General features: G+C 44.3%; 1 protein-coding gene across 1 annotated transcript in view; it reads right to left on the reverse strand.

Moving 5' to 3' along the window:
• LOC124546000 (cytospin-A) overlaps nt 1-24,692 on the reverse strand; it is a 947,875-nt gene extending 923,183 nt beyond the window's left edge. Inside the window, exon 1 of the mRNA XM_047124972.1 lies at nt 24,244-24,692. The gene's annotated coding sequence lies outside the window, so the exon portion shown is untranslated. The remainder of the gene's footprint in view (nt 1-24,243) is intronic.
• Between the last annotated feature and the right edge of the window lie 1,172 nt (nt 24,693-25,864).

Genomic DNA, 25,864 nt, shown 5'->3' on the forward strand with positions numbered 1-25,864 from the left:
CCACCACCACCACCATTATGGGACTTAACATCTGAGGTCATCAGTCCCCTAGAACTTAGAACTACTTAAATCTAACTAACCTAAGGACATCACACACATCTATGCCCTAGGCAGGATTCGAACCTGCGACCGTAGCAGTCCCGCGGTTCCGGACTGCAGCGCCAGAACCGCACGGCCACCGCGGCCGGCGAAGGTCTTATTTACACGATCTATTTATCTACTCCTCAGCATTCTTCAAAAGCTTCTATCCTCTCTTCTTGTCTGAACAGACTGAAATTATGAGTCGAAGTAAATGAACGAAAGTCAGTAGCGAATAAGGGAGTGAGACAGTGTCATAGCCACGTTATCCAATCTGTACACTGTGCAAGAAAGTTAGAGAACCTAGGGAGGGGAGAAGAATTAAAACCTTCAAGGTTGCTGATCAGATCGTAATTCTATCAAAGATGACCTAGTACTTGGAAAAACAGTTAACCAAGATGGACAGTGCCTTGGAAAGAGGTAGTAAAATAAAAACCGACAAAAATAAAACTTGCAGCTGAATTAAACTACGTGATTCTGAGAGAATTAGAGTAGCAAATGACACAATAAAATATTAAATATACATTTTACTACATAGGTAGCAAAATAACTGACAACGACAAAAGTAGAGAAGATATAAAATGCGAACTGACAACAGCTAGAGCCGCTTCCCCGAAAAAGAGCAATATGCTACTAATATCGAATGTACAGGGTGACAATTACTGAACTTCATGAAAAAAAAACGTAAATTAGTTACAAAATACGGCGTGCACACACTTTATTCAACATGTAAACGTTACCACAGATATTCGTATTTAGCTTATGACATGTTCGATATGTCTGGCATCATTGGCGACGATGTGGCGCAGACAAATAGCGAAATTCTGCATGACCCGGTGAAGTGTGGGAACATCGATACTCTGGATGACCTCCTGAATGACTGTATTCAGCTCAGCATTGGTTTTGGAGTTATTGCTGTACACCTTGTCTTTAATATAGCCTCAGAAAACGGAGTCGCACGTGTTCAGATCCGTAGAATATGGCTTCCAATCGAGGCCCATGCCAGTGGCCTCTGGGTACCCCAGAGCCAGAATGCGGTCCCCAAAGTGCGCCTCCAAGACATCAAACACTCTCCTACTTCGATGGGATCGAGCTCCGCCTTGCATGGAACACATCTTGTCGAAATCACAGTCACTTTGGATAATGGGGATGAAATCATCTTCCAAAACCTCCACGTACCGTTCGGTAGTCACCGTAACATCAAGGAATATCGCACCGATTATTCCGTGACTGGACATTGCACACCACACAGTCACCTGTTGAGGGTGAAGAGACGGATTCTCACTTCCCCAAATGCGCTCAGACACGTTGTACCGTGACATTTTCACGTGCAAATGGCCGACGACAACAAGGCGAGTGCGCATGCGCATACTAATTCCCGCCATGCCCCGAGACCAACTGTGCTGTTTGAACGTTCTGATGCAAACCGATGTGACAATTTTATTTCATTTAGTTCGGTTATTGTAACCCTGTAAATGAGTTAGGTAGCCCTTCTGTAAGTGTTTGTTTGGAATGCAGCCTTGGGTGGAAATGAAACGTGGGCGTTAAACAGTACAGGCAGGAAGCTTCTGAAACATGGTGCTACACAAGATGGCCGAAAATTAGTTAAGTAGACCGAGTAACTAATGAAGAGGGGAGGATTGGGGCACAGTACAACTAAAAAAATAAGGGACCTGTTGACAGGAAGGCGAAAGCTTGAATACAGTAAATATGTTCAAATACATGCTGGGTGCAGCAGCTATGCAGGTATAAATATACATACACGAGACAGACTAGCTTGGAGTAGAGCTTCTAACCAGTCTTCTGGCTGAAGACTACAACAACAACGACGCACTGTGAACAGGCTGTTAAATGTCGTGGTGTAATTCGCAAAATAATCGATGTGAAATTACTTGCCAAGATCCGGCTTCCAGACAATAATCATTCCGTGCAGTGGCTACAATAGTTCACTTGTTTTGTTCATGCGGTTCGTACGAAATCATATTTTCGTGAATGGTCGAAGGTATTATTGAGAACGACCATTGTTCGGAATAAATTCGGATTCTCTTTCACCTTATCCTGGGAGGGAGAGGTTTGTACCCGAAAAGACGTCGTTGACTCACAGCGTAAAGGCGTGCCTTTTACTTGGCTGACAAGCAGGTAATTGTCTGCATGGCTTCGAACGCGACAGCAGGGCAAAGCATCTAGCGAATGACATCATTCTAGGCTTCCCAGAGTCGTTAAGAAACACTGTTCCACACGCTTGCAAATGTCGGCGAAAACTTTTAATAACTATATAATTTCTCTGTAATGTCACTGGATCGCGAATACGAAAACAGCAACCAATACCGGCTTAGTACACCAGGTGGCTTCGAGGAAACCAGTTCAGTATTTTTTTTTTTATTTTTTCTTCCTCCAGCGAACGTGTTACTTTACACGCCAAGGACAGCAGCAACATTGGTGACGGGTCGAAAAATTTGACATCCCACGCAGTCGCCCACTAAAAAGTGTCGATCATAAAATATGCTGGTACCACTGGTCTTCTGTAACAAACATCTAAACGCGAGAATTACACCGCCTACGTGGGCACTAGCAAACCGCCTACGTGGGCACTAGCAAAGACAGTAACCCGAAGGTCTTGTTCGTAGCGTTGGTAAGACTGTGCAACAAGCATTAACTGTTAATTCTATGAACACACTTGCAGCTTTGCAGCTGTTTCCCAAATATTTTGTCTCTGTCGAAGGAGAGCGAAGCGTTTGTCTTAAAAGAAGATGCGAACATTCGTGTTCAGATGAAACACACGTCCCGCAGAGAATAGAATTTCCAGTATCTTCTCTGACCACGAAAGCTGAATTTTTTATTTTACACTGTGGCAGAACTACAAAAAATGGATATTAACAAAGTGCTTTAATTCAGAAGTGAATATGATAGACTTTATTAATACTACAGTTCCGCTGGAGCTGTATGTCCAGGGAACGCAACCATGCAATAGCGTTTGGAGAAGCCTTTTGTAGTCGTTCCAGTTTCCTTGAAATCTTCAGATCGGGCATTCACTAGTATGTGTTTAAATATTTGTACGATTCCGTCACAGTCACATTCTGGGATGTGTACAATACATCATTTATAAAGAGATGTCTTGCAACTTGCAGGTCTGGGTCTGATGCCGGTGACAGGAACCTGTATATTTCTTGGCATTTGCATGCCTGTAGGTGGTACGTACGGTTGGGCCAGCCCCAATCTCCAGTACTTGTCTGTGCAGCAATGAATACCCAATTAGCACTCCGGCGTTCTTCTAAATTGCGAAAGAGTTGGTTTGTAGTGTGACTGTTACGATCATATACTGGCGTTCTATATGTGAGCCTGGTGTGTGCAAGGCGAGGGAAAATTTTGCTGGCGAGCCAGTTTAGAGGAACCGATCTGGTGCATATCTTACTCCGTTCTCGGTCCAGTACCTGTTGTCTTAGATTTGGTGATGCTATATAGAGATATGAAGCCGGGCCACTGGCTTCAACTGTAGCTGGCCAGTGAAGAGTCTGATTGTGTCGTTTAGCTAGATATTAATTTTGTCAACATGATCGATCCTAGTTAACACAGGAGCGCAGTATTCGACAATAGAATAGACAAGCGATTGTGTTGAAATGCGCAAAATGTCTCCCTGCTCTTCCGAGCTAGTTCCAGTCTCTGTTCCGATAATATTGTTTCCACCTGTAAATTAATTTCCTTGTCCGGTTATTCCTAGAATTTCTGTCGGTGTATCAAATGTTCAAGCAACTTATGGTAATGCAGCTGGGTGACGTCTTCGACAACCGCCGATATTCGTATAGCAACCAGAGAGCGCTGTGCAAGGAAATTTAAAGCACCTTTTCTGTTGTAGAACACTGCCTTGGCAGCGGTGGCGGTCGTGTGGAATATAACATAGAGATTCTGGCGTGCACTTCCAGCTATTTGGGGTAGTGTTATTAAGGAAGCAGTTGAGGTAAAACTGGCAAGTGACGTTCCCTGAGTCGGAAGACTTCTGTTCACAAACTGACACGGATTTAGAAAGAATCGCACTTGTGAAACTCAGCTTGCCCCTTTTTCACATGACACCCTATGAACCAGGGATAAAGGGCAACAGGTAGATTCCATATTCGTAGATTTCCGAAAAGCGTTTGACACGTGCCCCACTGCAGACTGTTAACGAAGGTACGAGCATAGACAATACGTTCCGAGACAAGAGCACGTCGAACACTCCTTAAGTAAAAGAACCCGGTACGTTGTCGTCGACGGCGAATGTTCATCAGAGACAAGGGTATCCTCAGGAGTGCCCCAGGGAAGTGTGATAGGACCACTCTTATTCTTTATATAAATAAATGATCAGATGATGAGGTTGGGCAGCAACCTGGGTCTGTTTGCTGATGATGCTGTGGTATACGGGAAGCTGTTGTCATTGAGTGATTGTAGGAGGATACATGATGACTTAGACAAAATTTCTAGTTTGTGTGATGAATGGCAGCTTGCTCTAAACGTAAGTTAACGCAGATGAGTAGGTAAAGCCATCCCATAAGGTTCGAATACAGTATTGGTGGTGAGGTGCTTGACAGTCACGTCAACTAAATATCTAGGCGTAACGTTGTCATGCGACATGAAATGGAACGAGCACGTAAAGACGGTAATAAGGAAGGTAATGGTCGACTTCGGTTTACTGGGAGAATTTCAGTGATGTGTAGCTCATCTATAAAGGAGATGCGTATACAGCACTAGTGCGGCCCATTATTGAGTATTCTTCGCGTGTCTAGGATCCCCATTAGGTCGAATTAAAGGAAGACATCGAAGCTTTTCAAAGGTGGGCAGCTAGATTTGTTAGCGGTAGGTTTTATCAACCTGTGAGTTTATTACGGAGATGCTTCGTGAACTCAAGTTTGAATTTCTGGTGGGAAGACGACGTTCTTTACGCGGAACACTACAGAGAAAATGTTTAGCATTTGAAGCTGAGTCCACAACAATTCTACTGTCACCAAAGTACATTTCGCTAAAGACCACAAAGATCAGATGAGGTAAGAAAAATTAAGGACCGTACGGAGACATACAGACAGTAGTTTTCCTCTCGATCTCTTTATGAATAGAACAGCAAAGGAAATTCTAGTAGTGATACTAGGCACTCTCCGCTCCGCCACTCACTATACGACGGCTTGCGGAGTGTCTGTGTGTAGTTAGATGTAGATAAATGGAGATGGAGGTTTTCAGTAAAATTATGTTTGGAATCCTACTCTCTCCTTCGTCAAACAACAAAGAGGCAGACTTAACACTAAGTGTTCACCCCTTGGTAATTAATATTCACATCCGATAACTTCTCTGGTCGATCGTCTTCGGTTGTGTGGTAGCGCTAGTTGTTTTAAGTCTGGGTGTTGCATTTTTGCATATGTCGAACTATGTTCGATTCGTGATCGGCGTAGCGCCGCCCATCGAGGGTTGAACTTTCGTTGCAAGGCGATCCCTCGTTGAATTTTGCCTTGAAAATGACGGGTTGTTCACCTATCGAAATATCGGCAGTTGTCAAAGCTGTCACTCGGCTGCATTGCCGTAAGACGCTTGAACAATGTTCCTAAACGTTAGTACAGCGAACACTGGGCTTAACGATCCGAGGAAAGAGCAGGTACTGCTTCTGCTCTGATGCTTTCATGACTAACATGCGCTCACAGTCGAATGCAGAACGCTAATTAATGTATGAATGATTATAACTAGAGAAACCCCAGCACAGGGTAGGTTCATAAATGCAGGACAGGGCACAGACAACGTGAAGACGAACACGTATTACTGTGAAGGCCTACAGATTGCCTCCGTGGTTTCTAATGTTAATCGCGGCGCAACAAAAAATGAGATTCAAAATATGCTACACAGCTAGCTACATTGATACTAAAACTCACACTATAATGCTGTAAGAGGCGATCAAAAAGATTCGCTGTTGAGCTGTTGCTGCGGCGTGTACGCAACGTAGCGCGACTGTGACGCCGGTATAGGCACCGAGGTGTAGGCAAGGGATTAGTGTGCCATTCGTGTCTTTCAGACGTGCGTACGCTCGGGAAAAGCGGAAACGTTAACTACGAAGACGGTATTACCAAATACGTCCAAACAGAACCAACGTGCTGTTTATTCTTTTCTTGGTTGCCGAAAGGCAAACGTGGGTAGACATCCATCGAAGAATGAAGAATGTATATAAAGCAGCATGCCTGTCGAAAACGACCGTTGTGGAATGGTGCGCCAAATTCTGTACTGATTGCAGTTCGACACAAGACGCCCTCCGATCTGAGAGCCCAGCCTCATCCGTTACGGACCAACTCAAGCGGGAGACAGTCGGGTACCCACCACGTAGTCCTGGCGTCTCCGCATACGACTGTCACGCCTTCGGTCCCTAAAAAAAAAGACTCTGAAGGGTCAACAAGCCCCGTGGGACGAGGGTGTGCAGAAGGCAGTGACGGACTTCTTCACGTAGCAGGACACGGTGTTTAACCAAACGGGTTATCTTCAACCTGGTGCGTCGAGTGGGATGATTGCCTCAATGTTCACGGCAATTATGCCTGCGTGGCATACCGATTCTGAACAGAACAGAAATTTGTTGATCGCCTTTTATAAACAAAAATCGGCATTTACTTTACGGTGACTACACCAATTATTTTCTGAGATGAGAAGGTCGGGAGCGGGCCTTACTCAGCTTCGAGGAGCCAAATGACAAGACTTTCGAAACAATAAACTGTGATACAGAGACATAGGCCACCAAAATAATGTCAAATGAAACTATGTCACTAGTATCAGAACCACACAACATTTACGGTTTACAGACGGTACGAAATAGATTTTCTTTTTTCATAGCGGGAAGTCTAATTTCATTAAACATAATTTTTTTTTTAGTTGAATGTTTCTCGCTGCCATACTTTATCTGTATAGACGAAATATTGTACACTGTAACTCTCGTCTGCATCACACACACACACACACACACACACACACACACACACACACACATACAATTTTAACTTTGTCTACTACAATTAATAACACTGTCACAGGAATAAGTTATAACACTCCTAAACATTGGTTCTAACCAGGGATTTCAGGTGGTCTCCCTTGGTTATCAAGAAAATGCGGGGGAAGCTAGAAGTCTCCTCCCAAATATTCCCAACTAGGATTCCCTCTGCACCACTCCCGTAAGACATTTGACTGTAAATGGTGAATTTTTACGGAACCGAAATTCAAAAAGTCCACTATGCTCCTTGGGCATTCTCTGAATGAAAAGTGAAAAAACTTCCAACCATCGTTCTGGCTCACGTACACTGCACATGTCGAGCAAGTCATCAATTTTATTCTGTGTACGCACAAACAAATATGCCTGGATATTTACTAGTCTTTCTTATATTTAGAATGGGCCATATTTTTCCAGATTTAAACTAAAATTGAAATTTTGAAATTTGTGGTAAATGCCAATGCGAGCGAAATGCTGAGGTCATCGGTCCCTAAACTTACACACTATTTAATCTAACTTAAACTAACGTACGCTACGGACAACACACACCCATGCCCGATAGAGGACTCGAACCTCCGACGGAGGGAACCGCGCGAACCGTGGCAAAGTCCCTCAGACCGCACGGCTACCCCGCGCGGCAGACCTAAATTGAAAGTAGTTTCAGTCCCCCATTTCTAACCACGATTTTCGTTTGTTTCCTTGGTTGTAAGGCAAATAGAACCTGAAATCCCCTCCCATATATTTTTAGTTTGGACTCCCTTTGTCCAGCTACTAACTTGCCTGGTATTGGGCTGTTAAGTCCCTGACTCTCCAAAGGATCATTTACTCGAACGGATCCCCCAATCAAAATGGGTACGGTATGTAAAGTACTAAAAGAAAGATCTTCAAAAATGGTTCAAATGGCTCTGAGCACTATGGGACTTAACATCTATGGTCATCAGTCCCCTAGAACTCGGAACTACTTAAACCTAACTAACCTAAGGACAGCACACTACACCCAGTCATCACGAGGCAGAGAAAATCCCTGACCCCGCCGGGAATCGAACCCGGGAACCCGGGCGTGGGAGAAAGATCTTCTTCGTATCCTTATCTACAGGTCTGACATAATCTTGTCGTTGCCACAGTTATAGATTGAGAAAATAGGTTATTTTTCGGCACCATGACATTTAATTTCAAAAAGAAATTACTAGCCACCGGCCATCTTCAGATGACAGTAGAAAGCAGCAGTTCACTCACAGGAACGCTGAGAAAACCATATTGTCAGTGTGCCTGTGAGTGAATTATTGCTTTCTCTTATGAACTGAAGACAAGAGCAGATAAGGTCCGAAACTTCCTGTTGAAATTATATGATTCTGCCGGACACTAAACAATTTTTAATGGTATTTCAACAATCACTGACGTCTCCATCACGACCGAGATATCTTTATTCCCAATTACAATTTGTTAAGGAGCATTGTAATGCAAAATGTTATGGATGGAAACCGAAGTCTGCGCTCCTGCAGCTAAATAAGTGATTCTTTTTGTTGAATCTTTTGCAATACCGATTGAGGAAAACAATGGTGTTTCATACGGACGGACAGTGCGGGTGATGCTGTGTAAGACATACGTGCGAGCATTTCAAGGGCCACCTAGCCCTTACCTGCGATGTCTTTCAGACAATCATATGTATTGTCGATCTAGTATCGTGTGTGTGAACGGAAAGAGAAGTTGAAGCTATTACGAGTGCATAACTACGGGCTGCCCATATCGTCGTTTGTGTAATGTAGCGGTTATAACGTCTGCTTCACACGCAGAAAGTACCGGGTTCGATTCTGCGTGGGAACACGGATTTCTCAAATATTTTCAACTTTGGGTTTCTCGTTTCAACCGATTTCTCAAGTCCTTGTAACCCTGCTTCAGGTTTTCAGTTGTTTTCTAAACTCGACCAAGGCGAAGCTGGGACGCTTCCTTTCAATAGGATACCATAAATTTCCATTCCCATCTATGACAATCCTCTCCCTCCAATGACCTCATCGTTTGCGGCGGGACATTACACACAGGTCTTCCTTTCCTCTTTATACACCATTCTACGTGTAGATACGTTACAGCCTCGATTTCTTCTCATTCCGCAGATATCGATGTACAAGGACTGTATTATCGCTGTTACGGCTTATCAAAGACAATGTCAGATAGATGACTGATTAGATACGCTTCTGAATGAGTCTGAAATAGTTGCTCTCAAAACACCAGTGTTCTTGCGTATCCACTGTCGTAATAAATGGAAGATAGGCAAAAACAACAGTTACCTCGATTTCTTCACAGAGAAGGAACAAATACAAGTTTTCAAATCGTTGCTTTGAAGATTATGTTGATTTGAAAGCGAAGTAATAGATTTGCCTCGGATACACTGTCCGTGCGATGTCATATTATGTAGGACACGATTTTACTCATAGCAGCTATTAATTAATTGAGAAATACTTGGTACAGACCGTAACAGGTTCTACAAAATGATTACCCTTGGGCACAGAAATGAAATAGGATTGAATAATGATCATCACATAACATGATCTTATTAAATTCTGGAGAATTGATAAGTTGAACAACACAGTTTTACGTGTAGCACATCTTTGCAAAGTGAGTATTCTTTGCGAATGTTCTCTACATGTTACCGTAGTAGAATTTAGGACGGAAATAAAACGAAGGTGGAAAATGACTATTATACAATGTAGCGTAAGAAAGTTATTAATGTAAAGTCAACAAATGATTAAATTCCAAGTAGAAAATATCGTTTGTTGCTGCAATACATGCAGTTATTTGGTTCCCTGTTTATTAATTCAATCAACATGATTCATATAGGGGATAAAGCGAACAACCAAATATCGATACCAACGATATTCAGAGGAAGTCTATGGTTTTAGGGGCAATTATAGCGTAGCAATTATTTCTGTTATAACACTAATACCCTACGAAATCGCACTGTCCACACGAGGACTATTTCAAAAGTAACGGCCAGCTGGATGAAAAAAAATAGCACCACTTGCAGCGTTCTGCTGCTTCTTGATAGGGAAAAAGAGGACGATGTACAGTGTATCGGTTTGATCGATTTATTTATTACTCTAAATCAATTTTCTAAATAAGCATTACTTTTATCACTTTATTCATTTCATAGCTGTTATTTTTACAATAATTTCAGTATATATTTCAGAACAAAATTCAGTCGTCAATTGCACAGATAATTTTATTTCGCTTTACCGATTTCAATAAATTAGTTTCTCATTTCGGTTCAAATGGCTCTGAGCACTATGGGACTCAACTGCTGTGGTCATAAGTCCCCTAGAACTTAGAACTACTTAAACCTAACTAACCTAAGGACAGCACACAACACCCAGCCATCACGAGGCAGAGAAAATCCCTGACCCCGCCGGGAATCGAACCCGGGAACCCGGGCGTGGGAAGCGAGAACGCTACCGCACGACCACGAGATGCGGGCCCTCTCATTTCGGAAGCCTGCAAAATTAAGCATATTGTAAATCATTAGACCTTGGCCATGCATCTGACGACAGAATTTTATTCTGAAAGGCATACGTTTCTTATAAATTTTGTATTAACTCCATCACCGCAAACAGGTGGCCAAATAATATTTTTTGTTTAACTTGGGTCTGGCGATCTGCGGTCACATACACCAATACTGTTGTACGTTTTAACAGCACAGCCGGCCGGTGTGGCCGTGCGTTTCTAGGCGCGTCAGTCTGGAACCGCGCAACCGCTACGGTCGCAGGTTCGAATCCTAACTCGGGCATGGATGTGTGTGATGTCCTTAGGTTGGTTAGGTTCAAGAAGTTCTAAGTTCTAGGGGACTGATGACCACAGATGTTGAGTCCCATAGTGCTCAGAGCCATTTTTAACAGCACACCTACATCTACATACACACTGAGGTCCCGGGACAGTCATGGGACAGCGATATGCACATAAACAGATGGCGGTAGTATCGCGTACACAAGGTATGAAAGGGCAGTGCATTGGCGAGGCTGTCATTTGTACTCGGGTGATTTATGTGAAAATGATTCCGACGTGATTACGGCCGCAAGACGGGAATTAACAGACTCTGAACACGGAAACTGTAGTAGGAGCTAGAAGCGAGGGACATTCCATTTCGGAAATCGTTAGGGAATTCAGTATTCCGAGATCCACGGTGTCAAGAGTGTACCGAGAATACCATATTTCAGGTGTAATCAATGTGGGAAGTACGGCGAACGTATCCGCTAGGACAGTGCGGCGAAATTTGGCGTTAATGGGCTACGGCAGCAGACGACCGACGCGAGTGCCTTTGCTAACAGCGCAACATCAGCTGCAGCGCTCTCCTGGGCTCGAGACCTTATCGGTTGGACCCTAGACGACTGGAAAACCGTGGCTTTGTCAGATGAGTCCCAACTTCAGGTGTTAAGAGCTGATGGTAGGGTTCGAGTGTGGTGCAGATCCCACGAAGCCATGAACCAAGACTGTCATGTTTACATGGAATGTACTGGGTCCTGGTTACACTTTGCTACTTGAAATCCATACGCAGCAATTCATGGACTTCATGTTCCCAGACAACGATGAACTTTTATGGACGACAATGCGTCATGTCACATTCTGGACAACTCGAGCGAATGATCTGGCAACCCAGATCGCCCGACTTGAATCCCATCGCACATTTATCGGACATTATCGAAAGGTCAGTTCGTGTACCAAATCCTGCACCGGCAACGCTTTCGAAATTGTGGACGGGTACAAAAGCAGCATGGCCCAATATTTCTGCAGGGGACTTCCAACGACTTGTTGGGTCCATGGCACGTCGAGTTGCTGGACTACTCCGGACAAGAGGAGGACCGACATGATATTAGGAGGTATCCCGTCACTTTTGTCTCCTCAATGTATATACTCCCCAAGTGATTTTACAACGTACCGTTGAGGGTACAAGTGTGTTCACGTAAAGAGAAAAATAACCGTATATACGCCTCTGTACGTACCCTACCTATCAGACCTTGTTTGCACGATTCCTATGCGAGGAAACGACGGTGGCAGCATAAGGGTCGCACAGTCTGCTTTGAATACATATCCTCTACATTATCCCAACTGAGTCTGACAGGACCTTTCTCTTCTTTCTTCGACGAACTCCCTTTTTCAGTTCCCAGACCATTTCTTTTGCACTTCCGTATGAGTTGTGTCGACCTGTTACGACCCTAACAGCACCTCTTTCAGTCCGTCCCATGCCTCTTGTCTTGTTCACTTGACAAGGACTCCAAACACTGTAACAGTACTGTAGAACTGGTCACACTAGCGTCTCGTATGCGATTTCCTTTACAGATACGTTGCACTTTCCCAGCATCCTTCCAGCAAATCTGAGTCTTTCGTCCTTCATTCCTAAAACGAATTTTACGCGCATCTTGTGGTATCGGTAGCTACGATGCCACGGCGTAGGTGCAAGTTCGTAGGTTGGCACTACGACACCGACACCAACGACGGAGCCCTCTAGCCAGCGTTGATCAGCTCTACGAGCGCCGCTGCAGATTCTCCCCATTTGATCCCGAGGAGACGACCTAGCAACAATGTTTCCATTTCACAGTGGGCTAACCACTACTTGTAACTTAGGAACTTGATGTACGGATTCGCATCCACGTGCTCATCTGTACGCAAAGTTAAGTAAAGGTGATTTCAGTTCACACTGCAGTGCCGAGGGTTCTACCTCACCTGCTCCTCCTAGCTTCCTACATTCGGCCTACCCTTCAGTTTTCAGGAGCAGACCCACGCGCCGCCTTCCAGGCAGGATACAAAACATCTCATCTCTAATTCTTCTTAGCATCAAACCCAGAGGAAATTTTGAACAAACTATTCTGCGATTCCTTTCGATCGTCCAGCGCGGTACTTCTCTGTACACAGCAACATCGTCAGCGAACAATCTTACAGCGCCACTGACCCAATCTGACAAATCGTTTATGTATATTGAAAAGCCCTACTACGCTCAGTGGAAGTACCCCTTGTGGTGTCCTCCGAAGAGCGAGAGCCCAAGGCAAGGTTGGCAGCTCTCAACGAAACCACAAGTAAACAGAGTCGCTGCCAGATGCAACGACGAATGAGAGACGGTGATGTAGACACGCCAGGAAGAGTTTCCATACGCCACCGCATCGGCTCGGTTGCTTACGTCCGAGCGCAGTGCCGTCAGTCCAGTCAAAAATCATTGCCAAAGACGACAGCATCGTCTCTCTGCCGAGACAGCAATGCGACAGTTACAGAACTCGGCATACAAGTTTATAGTCACCTGTATTTTGTAAGAAGAGACTAGTATTTTATTCCGTATCGAGTGATATGGTAGTGCTCAGTTGTTGTTGTTGTGGTCTTCAGTCCTCAGACTGGTTTGATACAGCTCCCCATACTACTCTGTCCTGTGCAAGCTTCTTCATTTCCCAGTACCGACTGCAGCCTACATCCTTCTGAATCTGCTTAGTGTATTCATCTCTTGGTCTCCCTCTGCGATTTTTACCCTCCACGCTGCTCTCCAATACTAAATTGGTGATCCCTCGATGTCTCAGAACATGTCCTACCAACCGATCCCTTCTTCTAGTCAAGTTGTGACACAAGCTCCTCTTCTCCCCAATTCTATTCAATACCTCCTCATTAGTTATGTGGTCTACCCATCTAATCTTCAGCATTCTTCTGTAGCACCACATTTCCAAACCTTCTATTCTCTTCTTGTCCAAACTATTTATCGTCCACGTTTCACTTCCATACATGGCTACACTCCATACAAATACTTTCAGAAACGACTTCCTGACATTTAAATCTATACTCGATGTTAACAAATTTTTCTTCTTCAGAAACGCTGTCCTTGCCATTGCCAGTCTACATTTTATATCCCCTCTACTTCGACCATCATTAGTGCTCAGTAATAAAAACTCATGGCATTCCTGTGGACAAGGATCGTTACCAAGTTAAGTATTTAATCTTGGTCAAGTTGCACTAAAGCGATTTAACATTTTATTTGCTGTAGTATCACCTCGGCCCCTCCACGAGTAAAGCTAAGTATCCACCAGTGTACTGAAGAGCGTTACTTCGTGTGGTACAACCCAACCGGTGTTACTTTAGTTTCTGTGCAACACTGACCGTTTAGTAATAACATACTTGGTTCTATTAGGCAAATAGATTTCTAATCATCGAACAGCTGCAAAGGTACTACGTACGATCGTACGTTGGTTAGTGGCCAACGATCTGGTGCAATTTCGAACGCCTTTCGAAAACCTCGGAACGAGTTAGGTACCCGATGACATGCACTTATCGTTTGCAATATGTCGTGTATGAATAAACACGAACGGTACGCAACGGTTGATGAACGTCGCTGAAGGAATGAGATAGTTAATAATAATACCTCAGTAATACCTTTATTACTTGCAAACGCTTAGCTGTGTCCTCAGCAAACCACAATGATTCTCTTGCACTTAATGACGTATAGCGTTCATCGTTTGGGAAACGCGACCTCCACCAGGCGCAAAACAAAGTACACAGATGTGACTTTGGGAAGAAGTTGTTGGCGCACGCACACACACAGCTCTCTGGTGCTCGCACCGCAGACGTCGCACTCAAGTGTTGAAACACAAGAGGCGGATCTTCCACAAACATGGCCGAGAGAAGGCTTATTACTACATAAACGAAAACACACACACACACACACACACACACACACACCAGATAATTCGGCGGCGGTATAAACATGAGCGACCGGAGATAACGCATCCGCCCGTGTTTGTCTTTTCGTGTGTGTGAAGAGGTCTGCAGTGTACGTGACAGGCTGAGCCGGCGCCATGGGCAGCCGGAGGGGCGGGAGACGAGCAGCCAAAACATTCCGGCGCTAGGGGAGCGACGGGGCGTCGTCGCAATCAATACCGACGCCGATCACGTCTGCGCCGCCCTAGACAACACTACTGTGCACCGCCGGCGCTTCTCCACAAAGCTGGTGCTTCCTCGCCGAAAGCAGCTCATACTTCCCATATACGACTATCTTGCCGTCATTTATAAATACAGTGAGACAACGTATTCAGCGATATTCAAATACACTGCTTGATAATTGCTAAGCAAAAACTGACTCTTGCTAAGGAACAACCGACAATTGTTCCCGAAGAACCGACAACTACTATGTAACACCCGACAACCGCTACGGAACACCAGACCCATGATTGTAAAATGGAATGTACAGGGCAGGATGTGTTAGCTGCAGCGAAGCCTGTGTACGAACGTCCTACATGCATCTGGCAGTTCATGCAGTACGGTGTTGGACGAATGCTGCTGTGGAACCGATTAGCGTGGCATTGCATTTAGTACGGCAACTTGTCTGCAACACCACATCTGAGTGTTTACGATCGTCGGCGAGCAGTTGGACGGCTCGAAGCCGGTCAAGTGTCACTGCTGTGGCCACAGTCATTGGTGTATTCAAAAGTGCCCTCTCACGGTTTAAAACAGGCCGCCAAAGTTGGAAATGCTATGCGAAAGAATGCCGGTGGTCGTAGACGGATCACAACACCGCAACAGGGTCAACATATAGCCTTAATGGCGAAAAGGAACGCACATTTAACTCTTAGGTAAATCGCTGCAGACCTTGCAACGCTATCGGTACGTGTGCCTGACAGAACCATTTCGCAGCGATTAAAGCAGGTTGGTTTTGTTTCGTATACTCACAAGAGGGTAAAATGCATGCCACTTCAACCACGCTATCGTCGAGAAAGAGTTCGTTAGTGTAGAGACTACGATGGTTGGGGGTGAGCAGCAGTGGACCAAAGTGATTTCTCCGATGAATCTCGCTTAACTGCGGCAAGCGATTCTAGCCACCAGTTAATGTGGAGAAAGATTGGAACACGTTACACACCACAGAATGTTTACGCACGTCTTCTGTATGGTGCGGGCGTTATGGTGTCAGCAGGCATTACGGACAAGGGTCGAACACCGCTGCATATATATGAGCGGGATATCGTTACTGTGCAGCGGTATTGCAGGGAGATTATTCTGGATCATGCCACCCTGTCTAGAGGTGCGGTAGGTGCCGACTTCCTGTTTATGGACGACAATATCCATCCGCACAAGATCACTGAGGTGTTGGACACACAGGAGAGTGATGATATTGAACGTATGGAATGGCCTACGTACCCCCAGGACCTAAACCCTATAGAACATACCTGAGATGCTCTTGAAAGATGTGTTTCTCAATGAATCCTCCTCTCCGAACCATTTATTCAAGAATTGAAAACCGCCTTGAGACAGGATTGGGAGAATATCCTCCAATGACTCCTCAACAGTTTGGTATCCAACATGAATAAAGGTACAAAATGTGCATTCGTGCCATAGAAGAGCACATTCCTCTCCGAGAGTTCGATGTCGAGCTTTATGTTGGGAGTCTGATCTGTGTCAAACATGAACATTATCTGTGCCCTGTTATTTTGCTTTCCCATTTTTCGTTATAAATATACCAGTCCACCTTTATTACGTACGTACTGTATTTCATGTCGTCCATCATTGCCTGTGATTATTCCTTTGCAACAATGTCTCTGTTCCTTCGCAGTTGTCAAGAAGTACAGTTACTGGCTACAGTCTTCGGCAGCCGGGTGTGTTGCACAAACTTTTTATGCTGTGGACTCCGGCGCCGGACGTGCTTCCACCTGGAAGGCAGCACGTTCCACGTCAGAGCACAGTATGACCCGTTCTCTGAGAGGGAGTCCCGCACGGTTCGGCACTCGGTCCCCTGCTGTACATTCCGTAAACAGTGGATACGCAATCGTGCCCACGCGTGCAGATCGATCTGTACACCGGCAACACGGCGCCATTTACGTGGACCATGAGCGCCTAGCTTATTCAGATCAGACTCTACTCTGCGTGTGACGACCTAATGCCATGGGAGGCAAAATGTGGATTGGTTTTCAATGCAGTGAAGAGCGAAACACACGTTTTAGAGAGACGTTCAGTACCCGTAGACTTAGACATCCTGTGTGGTGCAGTGCAATGGGGAAGCATGGCCAAGCGTCTGGATACCACTCTCAACAGCCGCCTAACATGGATCCGACTCGTCGAAGAACTCAGGGGTAAAGCGCAGGTGGGGCTGCGCCAGACCCACCTGCTGCTAAATCATACGTCCTTTACAACACCTGCACACCTCTAAGGATGAAAGACAGCCATGTCAGAAGATGATGCAGTATCAATCAGTGCAGAGCGTTCATAACAGGACACAAACACCTATTAAATTATCACCGAAAATGTCACAACAGTAGTCCTCGTTTGGTTGTGGACAATGGTTAGAAACTCGTGCCTCTACCTATAGGTTCTTTGCAGCATATGGACTGAAACATCTTTGGTACCAATCTTCAACAAACTATTAGTGTTTTCATAATAAATAGCTTTAGTACTGTGCCCTCTTTAAATTTTCTCACTTCGACCAGTTACGGATAATTCATTTTTATTTAGGAATGACAGTCCCGAGTATTTACGTTGATAATGCCAGTAGTGTTCTGAGATAGCCGTAAATGCCAATAATATTAATGTGCCTAGGACGTGTGTGTGTGTGTGTGTGTGTGTGTGTGTGTGTGTGTGTGTGCGGCTTTGTTCTTGCTTTCACAAAATTTTTGCCTCTGTAGATCTTACTGCATGGAAATGCCCTTTCAATCGTCTTTTCGGTCTTGCAGTCCACACATTTAAATCTTATTCGCTCATATTTTTTCGAAATCTATTTTCCTTTAGGTTTCAATACCTTCTCTAATGGCAGTAACATCTGACGTATCACAGGTTCTCGATGTTTACTGGGTAAATTCAGGTAAATGCTAACATGTCCTCTGTCTTTAATGACTTCGCAGCGACAGACCATTGAAAGACAACGCGTAATTTTCCTTCTGTTCTTCATACACTGAAATTTTGCGAATCATAACTTAAACAAACGGGAGAAAAGTTATAACTAATAACGTAAACGTAACAAGAGAGAAACGGAGGTGATTTCCAGTTCCAAGTTCCCACACGGATGTCCCATGAATAGTCAGTTGCAGGCTCCGAAGACTACTTAACTACAGTTGCGTACGTTGGGAGGTCAACAACTTAGTGACGGGCATTATGTGACGTAATTTTTGTATTACAAATGGAGGCAATTTGCGCACGGAGAAGACACATGGGATGCGCTAGTATGACACAAACCTCTTCGTACTGAAGCAGACGTCAAAAGTTTACTGTCTTCCCGGGTCTCAGTACTTAATATGGCATGAGGTTGATGTTGATAGTACTGTTCTTAGACATTAGTAAAAGAGTCTAATTCAGGATATATAGACGCATTCCTGTCATAAGAAGGCACGATACAACAAGCACACTGAGAGAAAGCTTGGTGCCTCAATGAACGCTGTGTAAGCTTCACGACTCATAAGTAAAGAACAACAGGGAATGGCTGTGCAAGTATTATTTAACTATGAACGCGAAGACTATCTGACGGGCTACAAGTCGGAATGGAATTTAACGAATCTCCCCTGCTTCGGTCACAAGTCGGCAGGGAAGAGTTCAGGGGGAATACTACGTGAAATACGTAAATAAATAATTGTTCTTGGTACAGCACATGATCGGAATATTAGCCACAACATTAACAAAATAAAGAAGGGAAGAATCAAGAAAAAAAATGGTTCAAATGGCTCTGAGCACTATGGGACTCAACTGCTGTGGTCATAAGTCCCCTAGAACTTAGAACTAATTAAACCTAACTAACCTAAGGACATCACACACATCCATGCCCGAGCCAGGATTCGAACCTGCGACCGTAGCAGCCCCGCGGTTCCGGACTGCGCGCCTAGAACCACTAGACCACCGCGGCCGGCAAGAATCAAGAAACTCCAAAACAAAGGCTGTGAAGGAATTTGTCGGGACCGCATAAAACAACATTTTTTAATGGCATTTACAGAAACGTAAAAATGCCGTGCGCTGCGAGTGAGACACAAACACAGACGGAGCAGTTACTCAAACAACAGAGCTACACTACCTTGGGCGAAGCTGTTCTACCAACAGCTGAGCTACAGTGTCTGAGGACAGTATCCTTCCACAGAAACGGGTATCCTTCCAAAGAACGGTGGAACCCTGCAGTATTCGTTTGCTTCCTAAACGCATGTACGTAATCCGGTGGGCTGCTTTGCGTCATTTGTCTAAAATCCCTCACCCTCAGGCTTATTTATATGATTTACAGGTCTCCGTCACGAACTGTGCACAGGCTTGCGAAGTATTTATGTACGTGTAAATGTACAGAAACGTAAAATTGTGCACACCACAAAACCGCAGAAAAATAGCGTCGTCTGACTACAATAATAATGAGTCATAAAATGGCTCTGAGCACTATGCGACTTAACTTCTGAGGTCATCAGTCGCCTAGAACTTAGAACTAATTAAAGCTAACTAACCTAAGGACATCACACACATCCATGCCCGAGGCAGGATTCGAACCTGCGATCGTAGCGGTCACGCGGTTCCAGACTGAAGCGCCTAGAACCGCACGGCCACACCGGACGGCAACAATGAGTCATAATTATAATCAGTCAACTCATAAAAATATCTGAGCGTCACAGTTCGTATTGATAGGAAATGAAATAATAACATTGACTCAGTCGTAAGTATAGTAAGCTGCAGGCTTCGCTTTATACGTAGGATACTGGAAATTTGCAATAAGTCCGCAAAGGATACAGCTTACGAACGCCTTGTGCGACCCATCCTAGAATATACGAAGGTCATTTCAAAAGTCTTGCACGCTGCCCATGTGCGAACGTCACGATGGTGTGATCAAGTTGAAACTCATGTCAGTTGTGAGCAAGGCTTTAGGCGTGACGGTAGTATATGTTTTTTCTGGTTCGCGTGACTGGGTCGAGACTAATTCGGTGTTAAAACGGAAGTAGAAATCGAGTCAGGTCGGTCTGCACGTAGTGACCAGCGTTCCTAAATCAAAATCGAATTCCTACGTGGAAAGAACCCAGCACAGTACCGCGGCGGTCTGCTCGTTTCCGTGAAGGTCGGGCAAGCACTGAGGACAACCCAAGAAATGGAAAGCACCAACTGCAACAGATTACACCTCTCAAGTTTTTGTGACTAACATTTTCAGAGAAGATCGTCGAAAAACGTACCAGGAAATTGCACATGAGGCGAGAATGTCTCACTTCAGTCTGCAGAATCCTAACTGAAAAAGTTAAAGATGAAACAAGTAGCTGCCAGATGGGTTCCGCATGATCGGAGTGAAGATCAGAAAAAGTTCGCGAAATAATTGCTTCAATGTTAACGAACTGAATGTGAACAGTTTCTGAAAAGGACTGTTACACTTGATGAAATATGGAAACACAGCCACAATGAAAAAGTTCCGATTTTCCACGCCCGATAAAATTCCGCCGCCAACGACCAAAGTTGAAAGTGATGATGATCTATGCGTATGACATGAATGGAGTAGGAAATGTGTAGTGTCTGTAACAGGCGCATACAACAAGCTGTTTCCGCAAAATGCTTTGCGCCCAAAAATTCATCAGAGAAGGCGAGACATGCTTGCAGCTGGTATCCTCACTTTGCACGTACCAGTGCGAGAAACGTTCGAAAAATATGGACGGGAAACACTTCCCCACCCATCATACAGTCATAACATGAGTCCACCAGTGTTCGATTTGTTTCTCAAACTGAGGGAACAACCCCATGGAAAACGTTTTGATACAGTTGATGAACCTCCCAGTTATGCGGCCAGAGTAATCAGACAGCCCAACAATGAAGGTGCCCTATCTGGCATACAAAAGTTGCCAAAATGTTGAGAAGCTGTCATAAACAAGAATGGAGATTATACCGAAGGCCTGTAAAGGTATTTTGTAAAATAAATTATTTTCTTCAGTTCTATCTTACAGTGTGCAGAACGTTTGAAATGATTCTCGTAGTTCGAGTGCGTTGTGCCTTTAGCAAACAGGGCTAACAAATGAGACTGATGGCATACAAAAAAGGGCAGCACGAATGGTTCTAGATTTATGTGACTCGCGAGAGAGGGTCGCAGAGATGAGAAACCTGAATTGACAGACGCTTGAAGATAGAGGAAGACTATCCCGAGAAAGCCTACTTACAATGTTCGAAATACCAGCCCTAAGTGATGATTCTAGGAGTGTAGCAGGACCCGCTCCGGCAAAAACCCTAAAATCATGCATAACGGTGCTACGTCATGCACTTAACAGTGGTTTGCAGAGTGTTTATGCAGCTACAGGTACATTTTTACTCAACAGATACACATTAGAAAAGATCGTACGTTGGTACAACGCTATCAACTTAAGACGTGCGGTCGTTATAAGAGTAGTGCCATGAGATAAGAGTGACAGGTAGGGTCACAAAATTTAGACAAACAAAAGCGAGTCTAAACCCCGGCGCTGTGCTTTTCCAGGGACCGGCATCGCCGGGAAAGAACAGCTGCACAATGGGACACAGCCGAGCCGCCTTAAAAAGGCTATAACCAGATATTCATGCGACGCGAACTGCGTGCATCGAGCCATTGTTTTCAGGCGACGCTGTCGACAGCAGTGACTGCCGGCTAGCTATCCCACGGCGATGAATAAACTCTCACTTTGTGTGCTCTCCCAAGGGCGCCCATACGACAGTTTGTAGGGGAGGGGAAGAATATTGTTAATATTTTGCAAGACGAATGGCGACTTCTAAGTAAACATAAAAAAAGTCGCAGTTCAGACCCCGTTAAAAACTTGCGTAATATCAACTTATAAATTATTTTCTTGATAGTAAAACAACACCTGACTACACCACCCACACACACACACACACACACACACACACACACACACACACACACACAATATATTTTGCTATCCTTCATTGCCCCCCCCCCCCCCCCCCCCCCGCCCCGTTTTTAATGTTATGTCTCATAACTAATAAGCACTACAAATTTCATGACAGAGAGCTAACCAGGTGTTTATGAAGCCGCAGAAAACCCAAATCACGGTAGTCCAACCTGGATTTGGACCTTGTTGCACTAACAACGAATTCAACATTTCAGTGGTCCGCCCTCTCATAGAGCAACCGGTGTAGATAAGATGATGATCTGCCCTGTTGTAATACGTAACCAGTATATAGTGAAAGATAAAGTGCTGGGTGGCAGAGCGTAACGTCCTATGATCACAAACACACAAAACATCAGGAACGGTTATTAAGTTGGTTACTATGGCATGAAAGTAATTAGATATGACTTTGGATTCGCTGGCTACGCTTCGCAGAGGTAGCACCTCGTTTGAGCATTTTTGTTTCAGCATGTTGCAGATCTTGCGTTGTCGTGCGTCTTCTAGTAAAACACGAAACGATTAAAAACAGAAAAATCTGTGTATATGTTTCGACGATAAACATGTTATGTTGTTACAATGAGTGGCCACAATGTTTGAAACAGTGAAAATAACTGAAATATATATACTACATCCACGAGCCGAAATGAACACACAGTCTTTCCAATCTTTTTAGGTCTTTCTCTATTTCACTTTATCTTGAGGTAATATTTGAATCTCTGCATTCAGGCAGCTGCTAATGGCCTGAGAAGTAGTAGGAAATATTTCATCGCGAAGTTGTAATCCACTCGTATCTCCGTGTTTTTTTTACAAATAAATTTATTTCTTGCTAAATTCCGCCTTGAACATTAACAATGTTTTCTTCTTTCTATCCAGAAACGTTTCGCTGAAATTACAGCATCATCAGACACGATTTTCCACACAGAATAAAGTAATGTTAATCTTAACATGCCCAGCAGTAAATTTTCGTTGTAAAATACTTTTCGCATTAAGCTATGTACGGTTGCAGATGAAAAACTGAACGAAAAATAGCTGTAAAGAAAAATTCAGAAAAACAAAAACCAACATTATATGGTGAGAAGTTACATATAATTTTTTGTTTGTTGTCACGTTTGTGAAAAAGTTTTGTTAAAAAGTGAAATTTCTGTATTTATAGACGGTAGGGAGCAATTTTACTGTTCTTTAATAAAAAGAAAATAAGGATACTCACTGATGATGTTGTAACTTCAGCAAAACATGTCTATGTAAAAGGGGAAAAAATGTATTTGCTCAATGCAGAATCTATCCAGAAACAACTTTATAATATATTTATTTTGTACTGCTGCAGCACCTAGAGAAAATCATAACGTGAAACGATTTTCCAACGGCTAATTTTTTTCACAATTAATTGCACGTTCACAATTTGCATTTTCTACCACAGTAGAATACTTGCAATGTGTTTCATCCTCTTGCCACCCTTCCTCACTAAACTGAACGTCGCTGCTCTGTATAAAGAAAAGACTGAAGATTTGTGTTTAAAACACCGTCGAATTCATTAACGACGGAGCGCAGTCTCAGACTGTGGAAGGAAGTCGACAGTACCATTTCAAAGAAACTATCGCGGCATTTGCATCAAGTATTTTAGGGAAATGACAAAAGGAGAACCTACATATGGATGACCAGACGGGAGTTTTAACTGCCATCTTCCCGAATACGATCCCCGCGTAACATCACTGCCCCATCACGTTCGGTTACTCATTGCAGTGCTTAGAGATACGTTTGTTTACTTGATCTTATCCGCGATGAAAATGATTAGCACTGCGCTTGTGTCTGATAATTCAGTGATAAATGCAAGCCATCTTCTATCACAGAAAGCATTTTTGTTAATCAACAGTATATTTCAACAGAGCAGTGGTAAACTTATCTAAACACTCAGTTTTCGCTTTAGCTGCGGACAATTTACTATGGCCTGGTGATCCTAATTTCTGTGCGGCCTTCGAAATTTAGATTTATCGCGTATTTCCTAAATCCTTAAGGCAAATGCTGAGACGGTTCCTTAGGAAGACACATCGCCAATTTCGTTCCCCGGTTCATTCAAGGTTGTGTCTGTGTGTAATAACATCTTCGTCGACAGGAAGTTCAACCTTAATTTTCCTTCTTTTCTTTGCTGTGAAGACTTAACAGCTCCATTTTCGTGCTGGTAACAGTTATGCTACAGCCATCACATGTTTATATAGTTTTTCGTTGTCCTACTGGCAAAGTTGTACGAGTCTGTTTACATCTGATGTAAGTTTTCTGTAAGCGTAAGTGCTTTTGGATCGAATAGTTCCGAATAGGAAGTACAGTCACAGTTTGAAACAAGTGCATAAGTCAGAAACGCAAGTGGAGAGGGGCACTTACCCATGATTGCAGCAGTGACGACTGACGGGTCACATCAAACGAAGCAGTAGTCGAAAGCAGATCACTGATCGCACGAAGATCACCCCACAATTGAAAGTTCTTTAATTTCCTGTTGAAAGAAGCGTAATAACACTAAAAGCACTACACTGTATAGTCGCCGAATGACGGGGCTGTTTGGAACTGGCGAGTGGGGTGCGTCGACAGAATATAAGATCGAACGAGGGTGATTTCACCCTCCACGCAAAACGACGCCGCTTCCAGTAGCAACTCCCCACCCTGGTTTGTAGAACGGTGCACTATATTCAGCGCCAGAGACACTGTTGGGGCGGTGCTCGGGGACAGCGAAAAATAATTCAGAAGTGCCGACGTCGGGCTCTCCTTTTAGCAAAACAACGCAAGCGGGCGCCGTTGTGCGACGGCGGGCTTACGGCGTTTGCGCGCTGCCGCTACAGCCGTATGCCGACTACTGGCTTTGGACGTGGGCAGCGGTGCGCGCGGGACAAGCACAGGAAGAGAATGGTCGGCAAGAGGGGGGGGGGGGGGGGGAGGAGGGGAGGACGCATTATGGGCGGGGGACGGGACGCGGTGTGCGCGCGCACCGGCCGGAGGTAGGGGAGAGAGGAAGGAGACCCGGGTCACGGCGAGCACAAAAAACGCCCAAAAACAGTACAGCCAACCTGGCGCGGAACCACGTTTGTTTACATCGGCGTCGGCAGACGGGCGCCGTCGGAAACAGAGCGCGCGCAGGTTTCGGATGTCCTTCTCAGTCAGTCTTAAAGGCGGGAGACACCTGTCTATTGCAGGATGTTCTTTTACGCTGACGATAAGGATTTAGTTTCCATAACTACACATATTACAAAACGCTATTTTTCTCAAACTTCTGGTTACCTAGACATGTAGCAGAATTTATGTGCTACCTGCTGTAGCCATCGCTTAATTTCTATAGAAGTTTAAACTTAAGTATTATAATTTTTCTGGAAAACGAAAATCTTCCCTCTAAAGATCACCATCGATTTCGTAATCAGCGATTTTGCCATCTCTGTTCGTCTATAAAGCCCACAGCACCGTACGCGAAGGTCCCAGGATTGGTGCTGTGTTTCGCGACTTCCGGAAGGCATTCGATATTGCCTCACATTGTAGTGTACTGAACAAAATACTAGTGCGTACAGTATAGGGTCAGAGTTTGTAAGGAATTCAGGAGTGTGTGGCAAACAAAACTCAACCTGCTGTTTTTAATGAGATGAAATCGGCAGATATGAACGCAATTTCGGGAGTGTTATAGAGACATTACTACTTACAATACACAGAATGATTCCCTAGTGATGTTACTAACTTTCAGGGATGATAAGAAGGCTAAGTACATCAATTTGAGATGAGGGGACCCTGTTCCGGAAACGACTGAGTCGAAAGTAGTAAAATAAAATCGTTCTGATACTTCTGAAAGTGGGCCTCTTCTACTGCAAGCCCTTTGCTTTCCACAGTTTGTGAGGTGGTTGTATAGAACAAACGAAGAAAAAATCGTCTAACAGGCATGGGCTCTGAAGTACATACCTTAAGAGTTATGAGCACTTGTTCACTAGAAGAGGCGTGTTTCAAAGTAGCAAAGATGAGCAAGCGCTGA

This window comes from Schistocerca americana, chromosome 8 (genome assembly GCF_021461395.2).
Source record: "Schistocerca americana isolate TAMUIC-IGC-003095 chromosome 8, iqSchAmer2.1, whole genome shotgun sequence".
Taxonomy (NCBI): domain Eukaryota; kingdom Metazoa; phylum Arthropoda; class Insecta; order Orthoptera; family Acrididae; genus Schistocerca; species Schistocerca americana.